Genomic DNA, 25,154 nt, shown 5'->3' on the forward strand with positions numbered 1-25,154 from the left:
TGTGTGTGTGTGTGTCTGTGTCTGTGTGTCTGTGTGTCTGTGTGTGCATGCGTTTGTGTTGCAATGGGGGTGTCTGCATTTTTGTGGTGTGTACTGTATCATTGTGAGACTGACTTAATGTATCTAAGACAGTGGTTCAGGGGCAGACTGGGGTAGACTGGGGTAGGATTTTTACTGTCTAAAATTTGGTACATTTCATGTGTTATATTCAGAGCTTCATTTGTATATCAGGAGGTCCTGAAACACAGAAAGGGGCGAAGGTGGGTCAGGGGGGTGGAGGTGGGGGATGTCACAAACATCGGACTAGGCTAGGCGCTAGCTGCTAAAACCAAACTAAACTGTCATTAAAGCAAAGCATTAATTGTTTCCATCTATTAATCACAGCATTCACAATAATCACTCAAAATCAGCAAGAAGAGGAGAGTAGAAAACAGCTGTTTACACAGATTTGCCGCTCTTTTTCTCATTGTCAAGGTGGTGTGGGGGGAGGGTCGCCAACACCAACCTCATTATTCTGAGAGGTCGCGACTCAAAAAGGTTGACAACCACTGATCCAAGCATTAAATCTGAGATCTAGCACCGTCTTATGTCCAATAACAGAGAGGCTGTGGCAGGTTGTGTGATCGTTTTATCATCATTGGTCAACAAATACGTCAGCCTTGTCAATTAACTGCCCATTGGGTTCCCCTTAACTAAAGGTACAGACTACTGCATGCCTTTTGAGAACCATGCACAAGTGTACACTTAAAGGTTCCAGGCATGAAAAATTCACTTTATGAGGTTTTTTAAATTAATATTAGTTCCCCCAGCCTGCCTATGGTGCCCCAGTGACTAGAAATGGCGACAGATGTAAACCGAGCACTGGGTATCCTGCTCTGCCTTTAAGAAAATGAAAGCTCAGATGGGCCTATCTGGAATCTTTCTTTGCCCCTTATGAGGTCCTCCTCAACCGCTACAGACTCAGAAATACACATACTAAGTAAAGCTCATTGTGGGACTGGTTCTAGTGGCTGTAATACTGCACCAAGGCTGAATTTTGGAAAAGAGACTTCAGATATGTTATTAGGGGACCACTAAGGGGTATATAAAAGCATCTAAAGAGCACCATGTCATGTGACCTTAAAATATGATAGCCTAGTAAATGCAGGACTTTTATCTGATCTAGTCTGGTACCATTGATTATTGCTTACTGTCTCTGGCAGAAAACACCATGTTTAAAGCTGTTCACCTTCAAACCCCATCATTCAAGGAGTCAGCAGATACTGAAGAGTTAAGCTAGAATCACACAACTGTTAGGGTCCTTGGTGTGGTTAGGTTACTTTTTTGTACCCATAAGTAGATTTGGGTTTGCAGTAAGACAATGCATCCATCTTTTTTATAAACACAACAGACAGACATGAAAAAAACACAATAAAAAAGCTCCAACAATCATTAAAACCACACAAATAAAACAAATAAATAAACGCTGCTTCTACAGCATCTGTGCAATGTTGCTACACCGTTCATCTGACCGATAGCTGCTGAAACAAAACTGTTTTTATACCGCTTTGTTCTACACTGTAGGATTATAAACCCCCGTCCAGAGGGAAGAATCTGAAATTCACTGTGCAAAGGGTGGGAGTCGTCATTTAAAATTGAGCTGGTTATTCACTGTTATTGTCTGGTGTGCAGCGGCACTAGGTTAAGCTGTGACTCACCATTCAGCCTAACAGACCATTTAACAATTTGATTCAGATAGTTGCGGTTCTTTAAAGATAGAACCGTGATATAAAAAAAAAAACAAATAAAACTGATTCAATAAAAGTACTATAGAATACGGTCATCATGGTTTTTTCAATGTGGAAACAGGACAGTTTGTGGTTTCTGAAGGATGTAGTTTGCCTGTTTGCTCAATAGAGTACAATTCCAAAAATATATACTCCTCTTAAATCCATATACAGTACATTTAGACAATGTGTGCTAAATTAGCAATGGCCGTTTTGAAAGCTGTATTTTGTTCAAATTTGATGAACAATAATTTTGCATGCTCTTACTCATGATGTCCTCACCCTTGACACACATGCACACACCAGTCCTCTTACTTTACTTTGAGAAGAATAGAATAGAATAGAATGCCTTTATTGTCATTATACACAAGTACACGGTACTTGTGCAACGAGATTAAAGCAATCCCTTTACAGCGTTGACACAAAACATTTGAGAATATAAGTGTAAATGTTATCCAGGAAGGGCCTCCTAAAAGGGTTACGCTGCCTCTGTACTCTTACCCTCACCCCCCCACCCAGCAGTTGTTTATAGTTAGGTAGCGTGTCCTGTCAGGTTGCAAATGCACTCAGATATCCATCCCAGTGAGCCGTGCGAGGGGTAGTGTGGGGGCAACTCGCTAGCTGAGCTAATGGCACGTTATGGGAGCATTAAACCGAGCTGACTGGGCACTCGCCATAAAAACCAAAGCACTGGGGTGAAAGAAGAAGGGGGAGAAAATTATATTTCTTCTCAAAAAGATGTCTGCTTTTGGGTTTTGAGGCTAACTGGTGGTGAGAGGTTTGATAGGAGGTTTTTATTTTAGGACAGACAGGCAGATTTAGACAGGCAGGCGTAATAGGAGCCCTTTCTGAATCTGTCTTGATGCAGGAATTTTTCAAGTGATTGGGAAATATTGTACTAATACTTTCAGAACACATTACCGATCAAACAATGTAGTAAATGCGACATGGCAACTCTGCTGTGACATTTATAGGGCATGCTATCACAGGAAAATAGGGGTGAGCAAAGAAGAAGTATCAACAATTGACAATAAAAGTTAAGTCCAATTTATCGGTCAGGCCCTTAGTCACTGCTTTGGTCTTCACAATACCTAACAATAACAAATGGAAACACCATCTGAGACATTAGACCTTCAACTTAGAACAAGTTAAAATGGCTGTATGTAACTTGTGTTGATTCTAGCGGCCACTTGTCAGCTAGTGTTTTTACCACACCTGCTGTCATTAAGGTCTTTCTTTATGGTGCTAGAGTTAGAGTTACCGGGAGGTCAGAGTTGCAATGAATATTTTGCTCAGACAGAAAATCATTCATAACAATAAGATAATATGTTACAGATGCATCGTTGCATTTCAAGTGGTGCATCCGGTATGCATACCCTTTTCCTGGGTGGATACAATAACACAGGCTTCCGGTGTTACACCGAAATCTGTGACCCATCAGAATGTGTGCTCTCTAGCGTCGTCTACTTGCTGTAAATGATGTTGTGACTTCGTGGGAAAAATCTGACCAGGGCATTATGAAACTAAGAAAAACTATACAAAGATAGCGTACCGTAAGTCTTGTTTGCTGTTACAGGTAACAAGAGTTACAGGTTGTAACATGCTGTCACAATGTAACAACATCAATACTGCACACAGTACATGTTTATCACGTGCTTTTGAAACAGTAACATACGTTCTGTTTCTGCCTGAGATAGCAAACTAGACCTCCAGTTTCCACCTGAGGTGAGATGTGGGTATAAAGGTATTTTTTCAATGATGGTGATGATAATTATTTCAAAACCGCCTAAAAAACTCTTAACTACTGCTGACGTCTGGGAAGTTTAAAAAGTTCCCGCAAGAGCCATTAAGGTTATGGAATGTATAAAAAAAAAAAAACGGAGTTATTTCGGTTTGATGAGGATGCCTAGTAATTTCCCATTAGGTCAACTTTCTTCTCCTACCACAAGTATTTTCCCTGGGCAAGCCCCTGCAATTGCACCAAGAGTGTGTGTATGTGTGTGTGTGCATGTATTGTATGTGGCTCCTTATGCATTACTCTGAACAATGTACACATAGGACACTGAGCTATTTTGCAGCCAAGTTACCTCCCCCACTGTGGCATTTGATAGTAGATGACAGTGTCAGAGAAGCAGACCTGGCCAAGCCACAGTGAAACCTCACATTAACCTCATTTATCTGTTGTAGTTTATCCCCTGACCCCTGCTACACACTCTCCTGCAAAAACACAAGCCTGAGCTGCGGCAGACCCAAACACATGCACACACACTTGAGTATCTAAATTAATGCACAGACATACACGGCAACATACAACCATGGATAAAAGCCATCATAAATACATGGCCAGTCCATCCTTAAGCATTGAGTCAAATCTGACAAATAAGGGTTGAAACTGGAGTGTATGAGAAGAAAGATACTGAATTTTCTTTATTTCACTCGTGCAGTATCATGCACAACAATAGACAGAAATTCATTAGGTTTGTACTGCCATATTTGTCTTGTGCTTTGCTTTTGTAACTACACTCAAAGCAGAAATGATGCCACCATCTTAAAAACGTGTTTAATTTAAAGCTTCAGTTACCTCTCCATAGCAAACAATGTTTACAATCCTGTTACTTTCAAAGGACACTTTGGCACTCATCAAGCAGTAGTTGCAGGCCAGTGGAAAAAATATATACTTAAAGTTGTAAAAGATTCTAGTCTCGGATGGTGAACGAAAAATAGCGAAAGAGACCCTGTAAAAAGGTCCTGATACTGTAATTGGCGATGGCCTCATGGGCAGGCAGGGAACATCCTGGCTCACTAGACCTTATCTCTGTCAGCAGTGTTTTAGCACAACTCCCTGACTATCATAGCAAAATGTCCCTGTTCCAATGTCATGAGCTTACTACATAGCTGAAAGAAGGGACAAAAATAATAGCCACTCAGTGAGTCAGTCACTCAGGCAGCGAGTCAGTCAGCCACATGTCCAGCCAGATAAGGCTGATCTACGGCCATCGAGTAAAAAAAGATGAACTGGCCAAGCCACAACTACCAGCCAGCCAGCCGGACTTACACAGACAGAGAAAGCCAGCAATCCAGCAACATGCTCTATTCAAACCCCACCCTAGCTTTGTCAGAGAGGAAATAGTTTCAGCCTTACAGATACTGTTTTAAATATTGCCTTAGGATGGGCCATGAATCTATATTGCGATATACATTGCAGCTTCTTGCGATGACAATAGATATCACAATACATAAATTATAATAGAAACCTTTCAGAACAGGTTAAATAGACCAAAGTAAAGCCAAACTGCTAAACCTATTTTTTTCACCTTAAGTAAATTCAAATGAAAACCTAATAAAGTGCAAAATGAAAGCACAATCATTTTTTTTATTAATAAAGAAGATACTTGCAGTAAGGCACATACAGTATACGTCAACTAAAGAAAATGTTTCAAGTGTAAAAGTGTCTTTCCAGTAGTGCCATGCCACCCACACCCACCCACACCCACACCCACGTTCAGCAGGGAAGTACGAGGTCTGCAAACACTGGCTGCTAAGATTCCAATCGTCCGTTATACAGTGAATTGTCAGGCTGACGAAAGGCTCCATGGTACGGCTCGACCACAGGTCCATTGTACCGGCTTAAATTTGAAACAAAGTCCAAATTATGGCTATTGCACCTGTCTTTTCACCAGCTCCTCCGTTTCGCTTTCAATCATTTACTCAAGAAGACGCGTTGCTGCCGGTTGCAGCTGGTGGCTCTAAATTTCGCGGGTAGATTGCGTCATCATCATTCATTATTGTGATACTACAATATAATTAAAATCTCTATCTTAGGCCACTTTTGTATAGCATCCCAAGCTGTGTCTTGCTTTGTATGACATTAGCATCTTTGGGAGTAAACAGTAGTAATGGAAATCAAGTTTGTGCCAAGAACAACATTGGTGAAGGGTGGGTTTTGGTATTCCATGGATTGTTTCTATTACTGGCCATTTTCCTGTTATTGAATTCCTCTGTTTCAATGCATATCCTTCTGGCTCACACTTAAGTCATTGTTGATACCCACACACCCACCTTGCAGCTGAGAGTCTGGGGGCTTCACTTGCAACAATTAAGGTAGAAGCACCGGTAAAAATAGAAGTATATGAAGAGTAATTTCTTGGAGGTCACATTTTATATTTTTCTGTATTTTATTTTTATTTCATTCTGAACACTCCGATTTCAAGTTTTTGTTTCTACTCTAAGGCAAGGCAACTCTAAGCCAGCCTTTTATGGTCGTCATCTGCTCCAAGTAGGCAGGACAGGAGGTTTTTTTATGCCACTGCGGTTAAGCTGCTAGTGTTGCTAAATTCTCCCAAATTCCGGGTCGCATTACTCCTAAAACATTTTCTGTAAGTAGTATTTAGCTTAAAAGCCTTTAAGTGCTGCTTTATTACACTACGATCTAATGTTAGCATACCGCTAACTATTAAGTAGCTACATGCTAACACAACATAGATGTAATCTTGGCCAATGCTGGTCATTTCCATGGATGTATGAAGAGAAAGAGTGTTCATTTCCAAATTTTGGTAATTTTACTGCTGGGACATGTCCGGTTGTTGGTTTAGAAACTTTTATTGGTGATTTTTCATGTTACAAAGTTCTTCTATATACTCTTTTACAGTAGCTCCAGATTCAGATGCGCACTAGGAACAGTTTGTTAGTGTTGTTGTAGTAACCGATAGCAACATGCTCGTTCATGAGCTTCTCTCTCTCGTGTCTCTTACAAGTATAGTTCATTGGTACAGCTACATGTCGAACTCATGAACTCACCGTTTCATTGTCTAAAATATTCACTAACATTTAACATTGTGTTTTTGTTGTTTGCATGCTTATTTAAATGAACAATGGATGTATTTACAATGATGTATGCACAACCAAGGAGATGTAATCATTATGTTGTGCTACTAGCTAGCTACAAACTAGCGCTAGCTATTAAGGTTAGTGTTAGAAAAATACATTACATATATACTTTTCTCTGATCAGTGTTGAAACGGTTTGCATTATGACAATACAAAACAATGTTACTGCTGTTGACATCTGGTTCCTTGGAGCCACTGTCTTGTCCTTGTCTGGAGCACGGTGTGACGCTGGGAAAAGAACAGGCACCCCTGGACTGTGAGAAACTGTCAACATTACTGCTTTATTGTGACTGTGTGATTTATCTAATTCTGCATTGTATTACAAGAGCTGTTGTAGGCTTTTTCGTCAGTCATTTTTCTGTACAGATGCTGTGTGTACTGTAAAACTGAGTCTACTTGCAAGTAAACCTAACTTTATTATAGCTTCAGTGGTTCCTGTCTATTCTTAATAATAAAATTATAACAGTTAGCCTGCAGTTTTGTGAACAGAGATTCCCTTAATACATTCATGGCTTCATGTCTTATCCACGTTACAGGCTTTACAGCTTACAGCCCTACTATGTCTGTAGTAATGTTGTGTAGGCATATAGCTATGTTAGCTTTGTAAAAAAGTACAAATCCTCAATTTTAAGTACTTTTGCACATACATTTGGCTATCTGGAGTGCCTACCAACCTACAACCTGTGGGCTGCCTGGATAAAACAAAAACATGGTATTCAACAAGCCATTCTTATCTGGCTCCCCTTACTAGGTCACATGCAGGCTCATTATAATATATTGCCCCTTTCTGAGTATCTCCACCCACAGCTTGAGAACAACCTTCACAAAGGTATGCCTTATTTTTCTCACAAGTCAATTAGAACAGACTGGCCTTTTTGGGAGGAGGGCTTAAAAAGGCGCTTAAAACGGAGTGTTTCAGACAGAGGATACATAGACATATTTAGACAGTATGAGAATAATAATGCTTTTGAAGATTGAATGTTCTAGTAGAAAGCCAAAATACAATATGAACCTGAAAATGACCATAATATGTCTCCTTTAACTGAAGTGTACTTATTCTTACAGATTTATTAACAGGCGAATAATCCTCTTCACCCCACATGTATACATTTTGTTCCAACATAAGGCTAAAGATTATTATATTTGATACAAGGGGAAAGTTTGAATTCATTGACCCTGATGTAAAATGTAAATAAAATAACTAAAATATCTAAGGTAATCAATTATAAGTAGATCAAGATTATCCAACAACAAACAGGTATTTTGATAATTTACTGTGTCCCCTTAAATTAACTCAAATTACATTTGAGTCAGCATAAAAATCAGTTCATCATTAGTTGCACTTGATCTACACAGGCAATCCCCTTGAATGTGATGCTAATGTTTGGGTAATATAAATCATTACATTTGTACTCCAATATGTGTACATGGCCCCAATTCCTAGCATTCTTCTTTCATCTCTCTTCCTCATCACTATCTATTTGGCTGTGTCCCAGGTTGTCAGCTTATCCTTGTCGCAGGCTTGGCTCTATGGGGGAGAGCAGAGTCTGCAGGAGCTGTCTGACTGCCAGTCAGTGTCAACTCCCCACTGTAATCCTCTACTGCCTCTGATAAGGATAAAGCAGAGAAGACTAGACTAGCAGAAGAGAAGAGAAGAAAAGAGAAGAGACGCTGAGAATAGAACGTGTTTAAAGTGGGGAGATGAGTAGACTTGGAGAACAACCATTTAAGCAACTAGACCAGATTCCAATCCCACCAAAAAGTATTGTGGCTTTGTCAGATTGAGAGAGCCACAGTTGAAAGAGCTCAGAGCCATTGCTATATTATGCACTACATAATACCATTAAACAGCTGTTATCAGTTAGGTTCTCCCTCATTTAACTTGGCCATCAAAAGGCCAATGCTTAAAACCCTTTCCTCTCAGCCAGGCTTTGCTTGGAATATAATAAAATATGAATCTAAGCAGAGACATCACAGGAGCAGCATACGGAATTAACTATTGCATTATGACTTACATGAGGTGTCACATTTTATGTATAGCTCAGGCTGAGTAAATTTCTTTCTAGAGACGGTTAATGAAACAGCTCTGAGGATTTTATCTGATTTGATGAATTGCTTAGATCAAAAACTGATGGAGGAACTCAAATATGTAGCCTAAATACTTATTAGCCCTCAAGAGCATTCTGTCATCATGTAAATACTATACACTTTGGAGTTCATTCCAGTTAGCCTTGTAACAACTGTATATCATGTCAGTTACACTGGCAGCCATTACAGAGCCAAAGCCCACACACGGCTGAACTAAGTCGCAAAGCCAGCTTCCCTTTTTCACATGACATTGCAACACAGTTTGTGGGATGGCTTTAGTTCTCGCTCTCTCTCTCTCTCTCTCTTCAAAATAGTAAACAGGGTCATGTAAACAGGGACACAAAGACTGCGAATTTATACATCCAATCTAGTCTGGATCGACAACTTCATTTACTGGATAGTCCCCGCTGTTTGTTTCAGGAAACAACAACCTTCGAGCTAGCAAGCTACACGCTGAAAATGGATCGTGCAACAAGGCAAGCCAGCTTGTATTTTTTGGGGAATGGTTGTAAAGATTTACAAAGAATATGTTTACAGCATTTACTATCTGACTGGGATGTTGTGGAACCAATTGGTGGGAATTTTCTATGTACAAAACACACACGCCAATACACTGGTAAGAGCAAATTATGTTTAACAATGTATCCAGCTAATTCATATAGCTGACATTACTGCATTGTGTGAACAGTTAACTTCATTTATTATTGTAAGTGGCTTTTTCCTTTGCAGGGTGCAAATGTTCCATCAAAACAAGTTCCTTCCCGAGTCCATTTTGCAAATCCACGTCTTTATAACCGGAGCTAAGCACGCCCCAGAAGATTGTGATTGGTTTAAAGAAAAACAAGCAACCCAGACAGTTTTTTTTGTACTATCCAGGAGTTTATATGTGGAGGGGCCTGACCTTACGCTGTGGAGTAAGGTCTGGCAATTTGGGACTACGTCCGCTCTGATCAATTTTCGGACACACACATACAAGGTACAGATCCACAAGTACTGTATAGGTATAAACAGAACAGTGATCCCCTCTCTTATAATTAACATTTTGCTTAACTCAAACATTTAAAAAATGACTAACTGGGACTTCAACAAGTGTATTAGGGAAGTCCAGCAATTCACAAGACCAGTTAGACATTTTTGTTGCCATCTTTATGTAAATCACTCTTCTTCACCCTCGAATGTTTATTTTCTTCTGGTTCTGCACGAGCAGCATAAGACGTCATTAACGCGCCCACTCGCTTGCTGTGAATTTTCACACATTTGGAGCAATCACAGATTTTGTACTATGGATCCAGCGGGTTAAACTATGTTTGAAGTCCGATCCGACTGATTCTGACATTTCTGTTCTTACATACAGCTACGCCGGGTATGGTCTAGATAATTTCAGGTTGGCAGTGCATGTGTACACTCTTGTGTTTCTTAAACACAAGAGAGTACACTAAGCAACAAAAGGCACACAAAATCACACACGGTGGAATGTTCTTTCACACAAAATACAAAAAACGCTCATGGATTCCCTTTAAAAGCAGTATTCTGTGTGCGATGGTGTCCTTTCTCTTGCGTGCATGCATCTGTACTCAGTACGCTCATGAATAGAGGAGGATGAAACGAAAAGCTGAAAAGGTCAGAGCGCACTGCGTGGTTCAAAGAGACAGCTCAATCTCTTGATCTGCTCCCACCCCCTCTTTACTTTTTCAAAATATTTTTTCTTGCACTCTTTTTTTGATTGCTGTTCTTCTATTCTGTGTAGCTCAAGTAGCTCCTTGTGTAGAACAAGACAACCAGGAGCTCACCTGTGATAGCAGTGTGGTGTGAATGCAACAAATAGGGGTTGATAATTTTTCATTATGACAACATCAGACAAAGTTTTTGTGTGAACGTGGTATAAAACATGGGCTGGAGATATGAAAGAATGATGGTGGAGGGAAACAGGTGGTTTGCTGAAATGCACATTCTTTAGAACTATAATTTAATTTAATAATTGTGTAATTTGTTTGTGTCTTTTCAGTGTTATCTTTGAAAATAGAGTTGGTACAATATATCGCTATTTGCTTTAATATAACAAGTGTCTGTGTTTGTTATGGCTCCTTGCAGCATGTGTACATTAGGGTTTGCAGTCAGGGCTTTAGTGGCAAATAAAAAGGCACATGAAGAAAACTCTGCAGCATGATTTATATACTATTCTGTCTGGTTAGCACCTTTTTAGTCTGCCCCAATATCACTTCAAGCTTCAACACACTTCAATGCAGAGCAGAGGTTTGTCTGTTTTCACCTGTGCTCACATGAAGACACCATGATCAAGCCAAAATGTACGAGAACAGAGTGAGAATGTTTACTAACTCATGTAGACTCCAAATGTCTCAAGGGATATTGGTAAAGAGCCCTTATGTGTGCTTACCCTTCCCTACACCTCTGCCCGCTGTGTGCAACCTGTCAGTTATTTTCTAAGCAAATTTTGATAGCAAGTAAAAACCACTGCGATTCCAACTAATTTATCTAGGAATATACACAGACACACACAAACAAACACCTGTTGGTCGATCCGTTTTCCCTGCCTACCCATCATTCACTCCTGTATTTGCAGGTTATAGCACAGAGCCATGTCTGTCACTTTTTAATTCAGCCATGACATCTCCACCCAATCATTACATGGAAATATATCTCTGTCTCACTCAAACACACACACATTAACACACAAATGTCCTTTTTTCCCTTACATAGGCAGCAAATTCCAGGGACAAAGAAAAGCCTCGAGCATGATCCATTAGACGTGTATATTCATGTGTGTTTGAGTGTGTGGGCCTGTGTGCACATATGGCTCTGACAAATGAGCCAAGCTCAGTTAAACGGCTTGTGATTAGGACACCTCGGCTTCTAATTGCCTTTTATTACCATTTGAAAGTGAGTGGTGGCTTGAATCAAAGGCTATGGTGGCTGTGGTACAGTGCATGCGTGCATGTGTGCGTGTGCATGTGACCTAAAAAATATTGAACCTGCTACTCTTATAGACATAATCAAAACCATTTCTGCTCCTGTCTAAAACTCCTTAAACTGGTGACCAACTACAACTACTCCCTCTATTGTTTCTTAATTATACATTTATTCCACTGTCTCTACTTTTACTACTACTCATAGGTATTTTGTCAATTTTTGACATGTCTATAAATTCAACCTTTAGTTAATCCCATCCCTTTTTTTAAATCCTGAAATGTACTGTTTTCACTCAGCTTAACCCACATCTGCTAGGCCATAACTGTCACAGCACCAAACTGCCCTATTCTAATTCAAAGGCCAGCCGACTATGGCCCATACACCATTCCCACTTCTCTCTACCTTAATACAGCTATTAATATGGATATGAACCTTTGCTTTATCATATACCTCATACACATCCTTAGACATCAAGGCATCTGTTACAGAGGGGATTCTCAGCTATTTATTACATCTGCCTACTTAGTTTCTACCTTTCTCCCTTCTCCAACCTGCTGTCTATACAACACAGACAAGTTGATGAGCCTAAGTCTCAAAAACGACTAAAAACTTGTTTACTATGCATTTTAGTCAAAACTCTGTTTTGTTCTGTCTGGCTACACTAATATTTGCATAGCAGGTTACAGTAGGGTAGTAGGGTGTCTGGTTCTTTCATTGCTTAGGGGAAGGCAACTTAATAGGGCATGCTTCAAACATGAGAAGAGACATAATCAACAAGTTAAGCTTGACAACATTTTTGTTCAAATAGCAAATAAGTACACATAAACCATCAGAAAACTCAAACGTGCAATGCAGCTGGTGGGAAGAACTGCAGCTTTTCATCTTTACCAGTTAGCCTACATTTGTCCATCCACTTGGTCTCGTTTGGATGCCATATATTGAATTCACAATGCGAGTGAAAGCCTAGGCTGGTGTACAGCCTAGGCTGTACCACTTGCGGAGCATAGCCTATGTTGAGTGCAACTCCGAGGTGTAAACAGAGTAAAAATAGCCTGCTATCACAGGCTTCCCTACAGTCCCGTTATATAATGGTCCAAGCTAGGATAAATGACATCACGGGTAGTCCAGCAATCACAAACCCTACGTCCTTTACAAACAGCTGGCAATGTAAAACACTGTATAGTACCATATTACACACGCAACCACGGTCCGAACATGCAAAATAGATCTTAGTTTTTCAAAAACACTGGACAAATTATGTGGACTGTGGTTAGTTGTTCTTCGTCTTTTCGTGTAACAAACACTTCCGCGATGGTGAAACGTAGCTAGATCAAATTGTAGTGCTTGCCTTTGACAGTCATTGTCTATATGGACATAGTTTAAAAGAAAACAAATACGTCTTGAAGCAAAATTATTTAGCAGTGTATGTCAATGTTAAGCGCTAAAAGTCGAGTGGCGCAGTTACTGAAACTACAGCGCCTGCCCGACACCAGCTCGGCCGGCGGACGCGCTCCTCGCTCGGTCAGAATCCAGCCAAACCTCCGCTCTCCTTCGCCCCACTTAAACACTACTTAACATTTACGTTCCGAAATGACAAGTACATGCACCTAAACCCCGTACGCCCCCGTAGTGTTTGGTCACTTAAAAATAGGTCAGAGGGCGAAGTAAACATTTCCCGAGGCTTTGAAGTAAAGCAGAGCGTCTGCGCCACCGTGCCCAGTTCTTCCAGCCATTTTCTCTTCACAGCCACAAAAGAGAAAAGTGGCATGGAGAAAGCAGGTTGGTGAAACGAGTAGCCTACTAAACAGTTTTGTGTGACTTACTGTAGGGTGTAACGGGCTGCTGAGTTTGTGTCGCTCCTTGTTGCCAGGGCTCCCCTGCTCTGCTCCGGCGCTGACGGTGGAAAGCGTCTCCCCTGCTAATGATGTTTGCAGCGTACAGCTCTCTGCCCCCACCTTCAGAGAGAGGGAGGGGGAGAGAGAGAGAGAAAGAGAGAGAGAGAGAGAGAAAGAGAGAGAGAGAGAGCTAAAAAAAATGGAGCAATTTGTAAGCTACTCATGCAAAAATATGAGAGGGCTCGGAGCAGAGCAAACAGAAACTGAATTCCAAGTTCATTGACAGTAGGCTACTAGGGCGTGTGAATCCACAGTACAGGCCTATGTGCCTAGTCAGTTTAGTGGGTTTGTATATATTCACAGGCTGCATTCATTTAAGATATAGGCCTATGTGTGTATGTTTTTTTTTTAAATATATATTTGGAATTTGATTCTCAATATCCAACATATTATTTGTAGAGCTTTCTTTACCCAACCTCACTCAAAAGTGTGAGTAGCAATAGTAGTAGAGATTCTCCTCTTGTGTTTAACATTTCAGCAGCAAACCCCAATACCATAAGATCCAGTAGTGTAAAATAAAAGTAGGCCCAAATATATGATCAGTTCATAAAATGTGATGCATTGTTATATATTAAACTACCCCAAACTATATACATTAGTAGACGTACTGCCCCCCATCAGTTGCAACAATAAAATGCTTCATGTTATTAGTGTTAATCCAATAATGTAACACATACTACATAACACTGGCAGGGTCATTCTGCTGCACAATCAATACTTTTGAAACTAGGTACATTTTTCTTTATAATTCTTGTGTAGCTTTTATTAGGCTTAAGTAACCTTTTAAATACAGTACTGTTCCTTGTAATGCATTTTTATTACTACTTGCACCTATGTAGTAGATATTAATACTTCTTGCACCACTGCATATGAAAACAATAGTGTGCAGTATAGATAAGTTACCTTAAAAACACAAATATAGCTACAATATCAGGCATGAAAAAAGTAAAACTAAAAGTTACTTGTTAACAACATACAGGCTAAGATGTCATTAAAGCTTTGTTGCATAACTTTTTGATATCAATGAACGTCCGTTACATTCAAGACATTGCCAAATGAGTTGCTACAAAGCTAATTAAGACTATCAGCTCCTCCATGTCCTCCAAGCTACTACCAAATGCGTGGAGGAGGGATGGGGGCTGTGCACGATCACAGAAGACTTGTAACATGTGGATATGTCGACAGTTTTGTTGTCATTAATTAGAATTCCTCATGGGAGTAACATTAACTACGCGCTAGAGCTTTAAGGTGTGTTCCTATACTGACAAATAACAAATAACAGTAACTTATGACCATGAAAAATTAACATTCAAGATGTATTGGATGTTGTCAAAGCAGGCATTTGAGGCAGAGTGCTAGAGATCTCAGAGGGAATCAGCTGATGGCAATGCCTGATAGTCAGCTGATTGTGACAAGGTGGAAAATATCAGCTGCTGTTTTCACATACACACACACACACACACACACACACACACAATCTTGGAGTAATACTAGAAAACATGTTGATGACAGGAGTTTACTCATGAAATGATTCAGTGCTAATTGAATACTTTAAGCTGCTAAATTAATTTTTTCTCTCTGTTCTCAGTCACATATTTGACAATTAAAAAACTGGGAGGTTAAGTTTTCCTTGACATAATGTGTTACTGTATGACCCAGCAGTACTGTATGAACCAACCAACCTTACTGTTGCTGAAAGAGAATTGAGATCAACTGATGAAGTCAACATTAAAGTATGTAAGTCCCCAGTTAACTCCTCCCCTCTATTTTCAGTGTATTTTTACCACCTCGGCCTCTGTGACCTCTTCCAGATTTCCACTATGGCAGCAGCTTTGTCACAGGAGAGTGCAACCTGACACTGACCATCAGCGGTAGGGTGCACAAGGCTGCAGAGGGACAGACGATCTGGCACGTATCCCACTCCCTGTCAATCATTCAATAAGTGGCCTATTGTCCAGCTCTCTATTGTGCCCTTGTCGCATATATGCCAAACAAAAAGAGAGACAAACAGAGAGAGAGAGAGACAGTGAGAAAGAGAGAGAGAGAGGTAGGCCACCCTGTTTGCCAGGAGGCTAGCATTACATTCACGGCCTAAATGCATAGAAAGGAAGACACACCGTCCGGTGGTGAATAGTTCTTGATATTTGAATGGGGACGATAATGAAGAGTTTCACTTCACAACCATTTATCATGCAGAGTGTAGACATGTTGTTTGATACCTAAAGTCCCTGCAGTGTTTCCCCTAGTGTCACTTTCACATTGTATACAGTATGAGTTGCCCACACAGCATGTGTCAAGTCAGAACTCAAGTGGAAGCAGTACATGGACAATATGTTACTGAATAAATCCTCAAGTCATCCTGATTTGTGATTTAATCATGGGCTTGCTTCTTAGCTCCCAGAAGTGCATTCACTTATTTGCACACACACACACAAGCATGTACTCGTTCCAGTCTTTACACTAACTCTCTTTCTTTCGTTTCTGCATGTACTCACAGGTATACACCTACTCACTTGAGGGTCGATGAATGTCTCTAGGAAAGGTTAAACTTTTTAGGCTGTTGCAAATGACCAACAGATGTACTGTATATGTGCATTAGAAAAAGTTAAGCTTGTCTGCCAAAGCCTTCATTTCATTGACTATTCAGAGTGCAACGAGAATAGTTGAGTGAGAAGTGTAGTGCCATGGCGTGCTTTAAGAATAATAAAGAACTGCTTCCAAAGGAGGAGCAGATTCTTCGAGGGTTGGGTTAGTCCCCAGAGATGTATCTGTGTTCTTTGTAGGGGGTGTGAACAGTATACACTCCGGGACAATAAAGTGTACGAGGTGTGGCATGTATGGGAAGAGCCCTGAGAAATGGAAACTGGTTGTTTGAACCTGCATAACTATATGGCTATTTCGTGAGATTATATGACTCACATGTTAAATGCCAATGCAAATTTTAAACCTCAATGGTTGAAAAGCTCTTTTTTGTGGAAAGAATGCCAACTAAAAGTTAAGAAACAGAAATTTATGGGATCTATCATCCCTGTCCAAACTATTATGATATATTTTCCTGTCAAAAAAAAAAAATTGTTGTTTCAGTTTTCCACTTCCTCTGACCAGAAAACCAAGGTCAGAACTGTATTTGGCCAAAGACATTCAATTTAATAAAAGACATTCACTTAACTGATAAGTATATGCAAACAAGGGATTCAACACCTCATATGGGAATAACTCACTGAACTTAAAACATATACTAAGGTAGATAAATGATGAACAATCCCCTGCCTAAGGGATTTTGAGTAACAGTAACAAACAACACAATTTCACTGCATGGTATGGCACGGCTCTACTCGACTCGACTTACTCTTTTTTTGGTTTTCCATTAACAAAAGTTGTGGATAGCATCTGGTACCTGGTACTTTCCACAACTTTATTTGGCACCACCTCGTTCAAGGATTTAAGCGAGCTGAGCCGATACAAGTAGGTGGAGTTATAGCACTGCAGAGCACTGATTGGTCAGAGAGAACCATCAGGACATCCTGCATAAACCCACCATTTTGAAATAGCAAAGCTACAGTCAATAGCGACCGCAATTTGTTATCCATTCACCCTAGATTTTGAAAATAATGGAGGCCCGCTGTATACTACTTACATGATGTCAACATGTTGTATTCTGTGTCGTTATGGCGAACAGCAAGGAATCCCGCGTACTGAGGAGGTACTATCTGCAGTGAAATAGAGAAAAAGACCTGGTACCAGACGTGAGTTGAGTCGAGCCAAACCATGCAGTGGAAATGAAACAAAAGTGCGTGCCACTTTACATAGTACACTCAGCTTTTGAGCACCCTAGCTCTTCAAGCCTTTAGAGTGTATTTTCTTGATTTCTATGCAAATTCTGCTCATTACCTTTTCAGCCGGTGTGAAAATATGAGCAGGAGAAAGAGTAGGCAACTATATCGACATCTCAGCTTGTGAATTCTCTGCAAAATCCAATAAAGACTTTCTTAGAAGAAGAGGAACACTCATCCTGTATATGCTTTGAAAGTAGCTGTCACTTCAGATTTCAAGGCTGCAGTGTCGGCTGAAGTTCTCTCTGTGCACAGGGGATGGTGTGTTTTGCAGCTGCTCACTGCTCCCCCTTTTGCTCAAATGTGGAAGGTTTTACAAGTTTCAGTGCCAGACAGACAGTATTATATCAAACACAATGCAAGGAGACTAATTGAAGTGTTTAACTTTGCACTTTTATTTTATGCCGTAGTAATATTCACATGATGACCTTTGAAATGCTGTTATTTTGTAAGTAATGTAACACCAACCTTTTCTTTTATCAGACATATTTGTGCATTCCTGTCAAATGAAATTCAGTCTCATGCGAGTTGTCTATTCCAGCTGTTTATTGTTTAACCTCAAGGGTAATCCATTAAATGTAGCTATTGTAACCGTTATCAAACTATTACCAACTATTATTAACTATTGCAATGGTTTATCCATTTATTTATTTTAACCCATTATCCATTACTTCAGCTAGTGATTTCAACATCTTTTTTTTTTGCAAATTACTTGAGCTCCTCAACAATCCCCAGTACAGGCCTACCCCCAAGCAACTGCAGATCCCCTTGGGTAAGTATGCTGTAATAGTTGGGAATCGATCACTAGATTATAATATCTACATATTTGACCTGCCAAGAAGCGCAAACCTTTCTGTATGCATGTGAATGCTGAGTCATCTAGTCTGGGGGTCAAAATGATTGCATTGAATTCCTTTTTGTCTTGGTTTTCATGACATAATAAACATTGAACAACCAAACAAATTGGACTTCACTTCACTTCCTTCACCTAATAGCAGTGGTGGAATGTAACTTAGAACATTTACTCAAGAACTTTACTTAAGTACAAATTTGAGGTACTTGTACTTTTGTTTTCATTTTTTTTTTCATTTTTCACTTTTTACTCTTCTACGTTAATCTGACAGCTTTAGTTACTAGTTACTTTACAAATTAAGAGTTTTGCACACAAAACACATGTAGTTTATAAAATAGTTTTTTTAACAGAACTGTTTGGATCGTTTCCAGATTCTAAAATGAGAGGATTTTTTCAGCATTGTACTTTTACTTTTAATACTTAAATTTTCCTGATGATAGTTACATACTTTTATTTAAGTAACAATTTCAATGCATGACTTTTACTTAACAGAGTATTTTTACAGTGTGGTATTAGTACTTTTACTAAAGTAAAGGATCTAATTTCCTTCACCACTGCCTAATTGCTTCCAATTTCTTTTCATGCTGTAAATGTAGAAATTATATAAAAGCATCTCAGCCAACAATGATATCTTCCTTGAATTCTAAACATGGAAAATCCACCATTTTCACTCTACCCCTCTAACAATCAAATTACACAGGCTTAAAGTTGCCCTTGCAAGTGTAATCCTACAGTGAATGCCTGCTATCGGCTAACCTGTTCTCACACCTTCCACATTCTGCGACAAGAGAGAAGGAGCAGGGAGGATTAGGATGCAAAGAGAGTTCCCTAATCTGTGTATTAACAGCAGTCAATTCAATTACGCTGTCTTGGACAGGCAGATTTTGTGATGTAATCTAGAGTGTCTTAATGTGATCTGTGTAAAAAGTCCAGAGCTAATTGGAATAAGAAAGATACACTTCAAAGTCAAATCCGAACACACAAAGACACACACAGATTGACTGGTTTTAGACACACACACTCACACACGCACACACGCACACGCACACACGCACACGCACACGCACACACGCCATCATGCGCAAGTGTTTCTGCTCTTGCACATGTATGCCCACAGAGAACCCTGATTGTTGCTTTAAAGTAGCAGATCAGAAATTGCATGACATTTTGCTTTTGATAAAACATAAGGGTGGAAAGAGAAGAAAAGAGCAAAGAAGAGTGCGCTGTGTGTGTGTGGTGTGTGTGTGTGTGTGTGTGTGTGTGTGTGTGTGTGTGTGTGTGTGTGTGTGTGTGTGTGTGTGTGTGTGTGTGTGTGTGTTCCCGCTGTATGAAAAAATAATTGACTCTTCTGGACCAACAACATTGAAGATGGCTGCCTTTGTAGATGAGACTGTAATATTACAGGGATGCAGAGTGTATTTGTACTTATTTTAGAGACTCAGTTGTGTCACCTCTTCCCCTTCTTGTTTAAACTGCGTGGAAATATTTAATTTTTTCTTTGAATTTAATGTGTGTGTTCAAGACTCCATCCCCCCAAATAATCCAGGCCCTCATATATCATAAATGAGGATGGTTCCTCAGCCATCTTTTCTGGTTTAACAAGGCTTGAAAAAATGTGTCACTCTCCTTCTACTTTGCAGTGACTTTAATTATTGATCAGGCAGGGGATGCTCTCCAACACACAAACACCCTAGTGTGTACACACGCATACATACACACAGTGGTGAGTGATATCAGGACAGGCCTTTATAATATACGCCACCAACGCAGGGGTCAGCGAGGAGTCAGCTGGATAATAGATGAGCTCGAGAAAAGAAGCCGACAAATCTGTAGCACTCGTCTTACACCCTGCTTTTCTGCCTGGGTGCCTGATTTTTCTTTTTGTTTGGCAGTTTGACTGTGATGGAGGAACAAAGAGAGAGAAAAAGCCTGAAGAGCCCCTTTCTATAACACAAGTGAGAGGGAGAATGACAAAGATAGAGGTAACGGAGTGAAGACGGGAAAGTAGAGCACAATGTCAATTTGATCTATCTATTCATTTTACTTCCAGCATATGTTAAACTGGGTTTGTCCCATTTGTTTAAACAGAGTAACCATGATAAGGAGACGGGTATTCAAGTATTATTTTTGAAACAATTTGTTTCATTAATCGATTAGATGGAGATGGGTGGAAAAGCTCTGGTGAGGGGAAAGGTGGGAAAACTGCAGGGATTGGCAGTATCAGTAACAACAGGTGAGAAGTGATTAGACAGGTCAAAAAACTCAAAAGATCCTCTATATGAAGGTTGAATTTTATTGACTAAAATCTAGTCTATATCACGACGTTCCACTTCTGGGATCGCTCTGCTTCCGAAGGAAATTCCACAGTCATTCAGGCCAGATATCGGTTACCTTACACTTTTGTTGTGTTGGCATTTTAAACTCTGGTCGATTTCTGAGGACTATGGTTAACCTTTTCTTAAAACTCTGCAGGGTGAATCCAGACAGCTAGCTAGACTATCTGTCCAATCTGAGCTTTCTGTTGCACAACTGAAACAAAGTTGGAATGTACACACGTTCCACAAAAACAAGTTCCTTCCCAAGGCTTTCGCAGAGGCGCCGTTGCTCCGTCAAGCACTTTGGACCACCCAAGACGATTCTGACTGGTTAAAAGAAATAAACCAGAGCATGTTTTTCGCCAGACCCTTATCAGACCCAACGCAAAAACAAGTAATCAACAGATTTTGCAATACTGACGCCCAGTCTATAAAAAATGTTAGAGGACGAGTGGAGCAGCGGGAGGGACATGCATTGATTACAATGTGTTGTAGTAATCAATCAGTGCTGCTTCTGTGGCTTCACCCTCTGACCACCGCCAACATTAGCACCTTCCGCTGTGTGTCCACAATGCCCTCCTGCCACATATCTCTATATTTACCTTTCTTTGCTTCCCCATTTCCTCCAGGACTTCTCTCCATGTTCCCCTGGGCTGTATGTTGAGGTTGAGTTTGCTTCTTTACACCTCTCTCAGAGGTACACATTCATATTCTACTTGAAGCCTTTTCCTTGAGTCGTACTTTCAATTTGAGGATCAAAACTTTAGTTTAGTTTTCTTTTGACAGTATGAGAAAAGAAGAATCAAAACACATCCACAAATTTTAAGGATAAAATAAAATCCATATTGAGAATGCAATGTCTTACTCTCTTATCCTAGATGTAAAGAAAGTGAAGATCCTTGAGTTTCGGTGACAAGGCAAATTCATTCGAAGTTCTGTTGTAATTGTTATCTTAAACAATTTGAAAAAAACACAGAGTTAGATGAGAAGATTGATACCGCTCTTTCAGGAGGACAGTTGCCAGGTGGTCTCTTTCTGTGTTATTCATATTATTTCTTCAATCCTCTCTAACTTCCCTCCATTACGTCTTTCCAGTTATGTTCTTTTATGTAAACCACTGTAATTTCACTGCAGTCAGTGCAGGCTTTAAAGTGCTTCTGCTTCTTTTTTCAGTTCAATGCATCAAGTGTACAGGAAACTTGCAGTAGTGTTCTAATACAATAACAAGCCTTGACGGTGTGCTTGTTATAATGAAATGCAATTACCAGACTGTAATGGAAACTTATAAGGAAAAAGCCACTTTGTCTGCTATTCATTCTCATTCACCTTTTCATTCTGCCACCACAGTTATCAGACTGCTGCACTCTTCAGAGTTCAATTAGACGTGAACATCCACAAGGCCAGATCGTCTAAAAACTCCATTTCAAAAGCCTTTTTAAAACTTGAATCAAAACAGTTGCTGTCTCATCAACACCCTGCTTCCCTAGATGCTTGGCCACAAGAGGCCCCATAACATTGCGCTTGTACAAACTAACCATCAATTCACTTTATAGTTGTGTCTCTCTCTGCATGTGTGGTGGTCGTCTTAAATGGAGAAGAACTCTCTCAACGAAGGGGGGTGTTCTCACTGATTGCTTAAGCTGGAAGATGATGACCCTTCGTGTTTGCATGTGATTATGTGTGCTTATGTGTTATCTGTGCATGGGGGAGTTCGGATTTGGGTAATACCGTAAATGTGGAAAAGTGTTACCACTTACCTTTGGTCCGGTAACATAGACTGTATGTAAAGCATGTGGTAATAATTTCCTATGGTAGTAACACGATTATTTTTTAATGTGAGTTGAAAATGGTGGCAAAAGTAATGAGACACACTCCCAAAAGCCTGAAGCTACATTGTGTGGTGTGGTTACTATTTACATACTGTACATATAACATATATCTTTGTGTCAGCTTCTGCTGTTCATTGATATCTTGTGTAACACCGCACCATTGTAAGGTAAACTGTGCAGGTATTAGAAGCCAAAGTCACTCTAACATAATTAACTAGATGCTTATCGTCACAGAAAAGCTATTACTTCTCAAACAATAACGGAAACAGAGACGCACAGTGTACATTTGTCATTTTTCTATTTAATGACTGAATGATCATTTATATTTAATTCTCACATGACTTGCTTGATTGTCGATTACAATCATCAGTACTTAATGGTTTGTATTTTTGCTCTAACTCAACATCACATTACCAGTCAGTTTCTCATTTCAGTGGAAATAAGGTTAGACAAGACTGTTATTTCACTGGGAGCCTTACCTACCAACCTCCTGATGTGCATCAGCTGATGGTCACCCTGTTCTTAACATGGAGAGCATTGTGAGGATTTTAGCCCTGGATGAATGGATTGTTGGAATATAAATGTTGTCCTCCTACTAGGATACTGAATTACACACAGCTTTAGTAGATTACACTTGATAGATATACAGAATAAACTGTTCCAGAAAACTGAAGGATTTAAATCATTAGCTGTCATTTGGCAGTCTCTATCCACCCTGGCCTGAGAACGCCTCGTGATCCCCCAGTCAGAGTTGGCTAATTTTGCTCGGGAAAGGAAAGTTTGGGGTCCCCCAGCCGATGACAATGTACTGTATGTTTTGGCAGTGTTTTCTGTCTGCTTACTTCTATTCGAACAACCTCTCTACTTATAGATCACTCCCGCTTTCGTTTCGTAGTTCCCAGGATTTTTAATTGTGCAGACTATTTTAAGTATACTAGCTAGCCTGACCATGGATCATTAACTGGTTTCAGTATCTACCACAGGCTTCATTGATATAAAGCAGAAAGTACAAAATACAGGGCATAATTTGTTCAACAAATGCCCTCGCAACTTGACACAAGCTTAAACTCACTGGCTTTCCAAATAGCCTGCGTATTTCTGATGATTTCTACTTACTGTTGAAAAGGAGGGGTTTTCAAAATACTATGCATGTCTTCATCACATGTACACATCTGAGACAAAGACACATTCCTCCACATAGTACATACTGTACTCAACATCTTCATTATACACCAGCGGATTATGAAATGATGCACCAATTAATGGATTGTGAAGTCTACTATGCGTGTGGTAAAAGATGTCCGTGAATGAACTACCAAGCTCTAGGAGTCAAACTGAAGGGAATTACTGTGACATGGTGGAAAGGATATACTGCTGTGCAAAAGGCAAATCGGAAATGGCAATATTTAAAACATTTTCTCAGCACTGGCAGATCAGAAACAGGTGGGAATGAACTGGAGAAGAAGGTAAAGGAGATCAAACCAGCATTGATAAAGAGCAAAGTTAATTTAGATGGAAATGTGCAAACACAGACTGCCTTCTAATAGCACTACTGACACAGCTCATCCAACAAGGACAACCAAAACTCTCAAAAACCTGCATGCATTTCATTTCCCATTATTACTTTCACAGCTTTACATGCGATACCCAATGTGCTTGGTGTTACTTTGCCAGTTTGTTGTTTTAACCATTAATGTATGTATATGATATGTCAGAACTGTCTCTTCAGTGCATTTTTATACGGTATGTTTTGCAGGCCTCTTTTGAAAAGGGATCTTGATCTCAATCAGACTACCTGTTTAAATTCCTGTGTCATGTCTGTGCCTGCCTGCTTGTTTGTGAGTGTGCTAGCTCAATCTATTAATAGAGGACCTCCAGTAGCTGACCCATTAACACATGTTGTCAGTCATCAGGCCAGATTACGAACCATCAGATTGTTACTCACCACCTGGCGTGGGATTCCCCCTCACTGTGTGAAGAACAAACAGCAACATTTTACAATCGATTGCAGCTAAAAACTAGTTTGTTTCGTATATTGTGCATTTGTGTGTATTTCATCTTGTCAGTATATATTTTACGACAGGATAAAAACAAACTATGTGTATGTCACATCATGTTACAGACCTTATATAGTTACAAGATGGTTCCCCTTCTGTGTAGTTATTCTCCTGCCACTCACCTCCTCAAACCCCTAAATGCACACATGCATAATGCTATCTGCTGTCTGTACACATACTGTATACATCTACACATATGCACATACAGTACAGTTACACCAGCAGCCATAAAGAATTATTTAAGATCTGCAAGTCTGTGGAACTCCTCACATATAGGACATACTTCCATTAGGGGAAACCATGTGGTGGGTCTGCATCTAACTTGCTGCCATGTATACACACAGTATCACAGGAAACACAAATGTTTTGTGGAGTCAGTCTGCTGAGGGGTTAAACTCACGACTCAGTACTGTATGTTCAGTATGTAGATATTAATCACACTGAGAGTGTACATGTTGGAAAATAAAGTGTTCTTGTGGGAATTCACAAGAGGGAGAGGCACTAAGGGTGGGGCGCATTTGTGACAGCTGACAGTACTGCTGTACACACACACACACACACACACACACACACACACACACACACACTGTATACAGGAATACTGCTCTGTCATCAAGTGTTTACCACTTCCTCCTCCTTTCCACTCGTCTCCTCCCTCTGTCCCTCTGCTGAACTAGAGCATGTAGTACTATACTACATGCTCT

General features: G+C 40.0%; 1 protein-coding gene and 1 long non-coding RNA gene across 3 annotated transcripts in view; one reads left to right on the top strand and one right to left on the bottom strand.

Moving 5' to 3' along the window:
• The window catches only part of atxn1a (ataxin 1a), an 81,092-nt gene extending 67,476 nt beyond the window's left edge, over positions 1 to 13,616 (bottom strand). The window contains exon 1 of one of the 2 annotated variants that reach the window (XM_032535802.1): positions 13,492 to 13,616. The gene's annotated coding sequence lies outside the window, so the exon portion shown is untranslated. The remainder of the gene's footprint in view (positions 1 to 13,491) is intronic. The other variant, XM_032535804.1, reaches the window with a different exon arrangement.
• Positions 13,617 to 14,652: 1,036 nt separating this feature from the next.
• LOC116701820 (uncharacterized) lies at positions 14,653 to 23,406 on the top strand. Its single transcript, XR_004335009.1, has 3 exons — positions 14,653 to 14,781; positions 15,405 to 15,408; positions 23,394 to 23,406. It is a non-coding gene; the product is annotated as an uncharacterized LOC116701820 (long non-coding RNA).
• Positions 23,407 to 25,154: the final 1,748 nt, after the last annotated feature.

Source organism: Etheostoma spectabile, chromosome 14, assembly GCF_008692095.1.
Source record: "Etheostoma spectabile isolate EspeVRDwgs_2016 chromosome 14, UIUC_Espe_1.0, whole genome shotgun sequence".
Taxonomy (NCBI): Eukaryota; Metazoa; Chordata; class Actinopteri; order Perciformes; family Percidae; genus Etheostoma; species Etheostoma spectabile.